Below are 5021 nucleotides of genomic sequence, written 5' to 3'. Positions count from 1 at the left end.
GGACGTACGTTATAGTAGTAGGTCGGGGGGGGGGGGGGGAATGGCTTTTGTAACGGGGGTCTTCTTTCTTTTTCTCGATCTGCAACATCTCTAAGATAAAGCATCAATTGTAATACTTTCCGATAAACAGTTTCTAACATCCAATCTCGGATCTTCATGAGATCAGACAAGATCATTTGTGTATTCATTATTTATCTTCTTTCGTTCTAATGATTATTATTCTTAGCTAAGATTTACCCCTTCATTTTCTTTGATTGATTTGTTCAAAAAGGTTGTAATATCTTTTGATCCAAACAATTTGGCGCCATCTGTAGGGATTTCTATAGCCAAGGTTTTAATTTCATCTAGACCGCTGAAAGAAGTAAACACCTATCCTCAACCTCGCAAAGTTCTGTAATGGCAGAAAAGGGAGAGATAAGATCCAAGGCGATAGTAGACGTCACGAACAACCTGCTAGGCTCCATCAATGAAGCCGGCCGGGAAAACGATGAAAGCGTAACGCCAAGTACTACACTTGAGGGAAATATCGTGTCCACCCCTCACGAAAGCGTGACTATCTCACGTGAGAAGGAAACCTCAATGCCTGCAGTCGTAGAAGCACCACCAGCTGTGAAGAAACTATTAGAGGAATGGATGACAAACACCCTGAGCAGCATACTGGACAAACCCACTCAAAGAAATATCGGAGGCACAATACACGCAGAAACCGCAGCTGTCACCAATAAGCCGGAAACTCCAATCACAGGTAACACTCACATTGTCGTTGATGCAGATAATGATGCAATCGCGGCCATTCTAAAGAAAATGGAAGACATGGAGAACGAGAACAAAACACTCCGCGATCAGATGAAAGAACATCAGGAAAGGGTCGATAAAATACCGGGCGCTCTGCAGTTGCTACCAAAATGCGATGCAGGCCGATTCGTCGAGCAGCCGTACAATGAAAGAGCAGCCCCTCACACTATCCCGAAAACATTCAAAATGCCGCCATATTTGAAAATATACGACGGCACAACAGATCCGGATGATCACCTGATTCACTATGTTACCGCGGTAAAAGGCAACGATCTATCAAAAGAACAAGTTCCCTCGGTACTGTTGAAATATTTCGGCAAAACTCTGACAGAGGGGCATTGACATGGTACTCCCAACTGCCAGCGCGGTCGATATCGACGTTCGAAGAAATGGCAGATAAGTTCGTCACCGCCCACGCGGGAGCGAGAAAGGCGGAAGCCAGAGTAAATGACATCTTCGCCGTTACACAAACGATGGGCGAGGGACTTCGGGACTTCCTAGCCAGATTCAACAGAGTAAGAATGAGCCTACCCAACGTTTCGGAGGGAATGGCGGTGGTAGCCTTCCAAAATGGGTTAAACAAAAGCGGGTCAAAAGCAACCAAGAAATTTCTGAGCAGGCTCATAAAATACCCTCCCACCACATGGGAAGAAATCCATAATGCCTATTGTGCTGAAGTAAGAGCGGATGAGGAAGACTTGAATGGACCGCTCCAACGGCTAACATCGGTCCAGACCGAAGCAAAGAGGGAGCGCCGTAACGATGGTCGGAGGGGTCAACTATCCCGTTTCATACGAGAAAGGCATCAGCCTTTCATCTGGGCATCCATCCCACCACCACCACGACAAGCAGATGTCACTCCCCGACATACCGGGCCACACCGAAATGAAAGAGGTATGCCCGCATTGCTTTCTGCTCATAGCTTTTGTGTTTCTCCTTTAGAAATAGTATATGCACTGGAAAAGCTCGGCACAAAGGTGCAGTGGCCGCAAAAGATGAAGTCGGACCCGAGTACCCGGAGATCGAACGTTCTGTGTGAATTCCACTAGGAAAGGGGACACAGGACCGAAGACTGCATAGGTCTGTGGCAAGAAGTAGTAAGAATGTTAAACTAGGGGCATCTGAAAGAGCTGCTGAGCCACCGAGGACGAACCAACTTCGCTCGGGGACGCGATCAACCTCAGGGACAACCAAAGCCACCCTCGCCAGCCCGTACCATACAAATGATCATCGGAGGTGGTGAAAATGCGGCAATCAACCATGTGAAATTCACCGCCACACATAAACTCAAGCGGACAATCACCCATGAACGGTATGACGACTTCGAAGATAGTATCATCTTCGATAAGTCGGATGCCAACGGTCTGTCTTTCCCTCACTACGATGCTTTAGTTATAACTTTGTGTATTGCTGATACCGATGTGAAAAGAATAATGGTTGACGACGGGAGCGGCGCGTGTATTATCCATCCCAGAGTTGTCTCACAGATGAGACTCGAAGATAGGATAATACCGCGTTGCATAACACTAACGGGTTTTAACAATGCACTGGAACGGACCTCGGGAGAAATAATGTTGCCCGTTCTAGCAGGAGGGGTCACCCTGGAAACGACGTTTCACGTCATGAATCAAGAAACAGCCTACAATGCTATCATAGGGTGTCCATGGATACATGCCATGCGAGCCATCCCGTCAAGTTTCTATCAAGTAATCAAATTTCCTACCCTATGGGGGATATTCAGCATCCGAGGCGAGCAACGCACCACCCAAGAATGCTACCGCATCACCCAAGAATGCTACCGCATCACCCAAGATTGCACAGACACCAAACAACTTCAAGGGGAAAGTGCGGAAGCATAGCAATCAGCCATATCATGAACCAAACCTGACGTACAAATAGAGGCCATCAAAGACCCGAATGTCGTGGAAGCTTGCAAGGCTACCATAGAAGACCTCGATCCCGTCCAACTGGACAACACCGACGGCATAAAAAAGGCCTAGATCAGATATGCTAGGAATCTCAAGGGATATCGCCACACACAAGCTGAATGTCGATCCTCTTTACCCGCCGGTGCGGCAAATGAGGAGAAAGTTCAATGCCGCCATCAACGAGGCGGTTAACGAAGAGGTTGATATTACTCGCTAATGGTTCCATCCGAGAGTCGAAATATCCCCAATGGGTCGCCAATGTGGTCATGGTCAAAAAGAAAAATGGGAAATGGCGGATGTGTGTCGACTTCACCGACCTAAACAAAGCATGCCCGAAAGATTCCTTCCCGCTAACACACATCGACCGGCTCATCGATGCCACAGCGGGGCACGAACTATTAAGCTTCTTGGATGCCTACTCTGGTTACAACCAAATTCTAATGGCCGAAAAGGACCAAGAAAAGACCACTTTCATCACTCACCGAGGAACGTACTACTACAAGGTAATGCCGTTCGGACTCAAAAACGCCGGGGCGACTTATCAAAGATTAGTCACCAAAATGTTCAAAGAACAGCTCGGTAAGACCATAGAGGTGTACATCGATTACATGCTAGTAAAATCAAAAAAGAAAGAGGATCACATCGGTCATCTGAAGGAAGCCTTCGAGATTCTAAGGCAATACGGGATGAGATTGAACCCCGAAAAATGCGCCTTCGGAGCAACTTCGGGAAAGTTCCTTGGTTTTCTGGTATCGCAAAGGGGCATCGAGGTCAGCCCGGATCAGATCAGAGCCATCGAAGGAATACCAGAGACGTTAACTAGCAAGAAGCAGGTGCAGAAATTAACAGGATGAATAGCCGCCCTGTCGAGGTTCATTTCACGATCATCACACAAATGCCATAAATTCTTCAATGTGCTGAGGAAAGATCACGGATTGCAGTGGAATGCAGAGTGCGTCGACGCCCTGAGAAAGCTGAAAGCGTACCTATCCTCGCCACCACTACTCGTCAAGGCAGACCCGGATGAATGCCTTCTAGTATACCTGGCAGTCTCCGAAGTCGCGGTAAGTGCAGTCTTGATCCGCGAAAAACAAAGGTACGCAATCTCCGATTTACTATATCAGCAAAATCTTAATTGATGCTGAAACAAGGTACCCACACCTTGAGAAACTAGCTTTGGCACTAGTCGTAGCTTCACGAAAGCTTAGATCATATTTTCAATATCACCCCATAAAAGTGGTGACAACCTTCCCCCTCAGGGGCATCCTACACAAACCCGAATTATCGGGTAGATTGGCCAAATAGGCCATAGAATTAAGCGAGCACGACATAATATACCAACCGCGAACTGCCATTAAGTCGCAGGTGCTCGCTGATTTCGTCGCTGATTTCAGCGCCGAAATATTGCCTGAAGTAGAGCAGGAGGCGCTCCGCGCTTCCGCACATTCTGACCTCTGGGTCCTCTACACTGACCGCGCATCTAATGCATCGGGATCGGTACTGGGACTCGTCCTCGAGGTTCCTACGGGTGAAGTGATTCGCCAGTCCATACGATGCCCCAAAATGACTAACAACGAGGCCGAGTATGAAGCTGTGATTGCAGGTTGAAATTAGCCCTCAAATATGGTGCTTGACGGCTCGTCCTCCATTGTGACTCTCAACTCGTAGTGAACCAAGTCACCGGGACTTTCCAAATCAAAGAACAAAGACTACGAAAGTACCCGTTAGAAATTCACAAACTGCTGCCAGAATTCGATGAATGCCGCCTCGACCAAATACCCAGGGCGCAAAATTTCGAAGCAGATGGCCTTGCCAAGCTAGCAGCCGCCACCAAAAACATCAACAAGGAAAACGTGGTCACCCTTCTACATTCCGCCATAGGCCAAGTCGAGGTACATTCTGTAAACCTAACCTGGGACTGGCGCAACCGTTTCGTAACATATTTGCAGGATGGAACGCTCCCACAATATAAGAAAGAAGCCAAAAAGCTTCGAGTACAAGCAGCCAGATACAGTCTCGTAAATGGTGATCTCTACAAGAGAACGTTCGGCGGCCTCCTGGCCAAATGTCTTGGGCCAAACCAAACAAGGCGAGTATTGGAAGAGGTACATGAGGGGCATTGCGGCGCCCACACAGGAAACCGCACCCTCGTCCGATGCCTCATCCGCGCCGGATACTACTGGCCCACCATGAAAAAAGAAGCCGCGGACTACGACAGGAAGTGTGAGCTGTGTCAAAAGTACGCCCCCATGATACACCAAGCAGGGGAAATCCTGCATTCCGTCACTTCGCTATGGC

The sequence above is a fragment of the Nicotiana attenuata genome, unplaced genomic scaffold (genome assembly GCF_001879085.1).
Source record: "Nicotiana attenuata strain UT unplaced genomic scaffold, NIATTr2, whole genome shotgun sequence".
NCBI classification, from domain to species: Eukaryota; Viridiplantae; Streptophyta; class Magnoliopsida; order Solanales; family Solanaceae; genus Nicotiana; species Nicotiana attenuata.
This window is presented reverse-complemented; position numbering follows the sequence as displayed.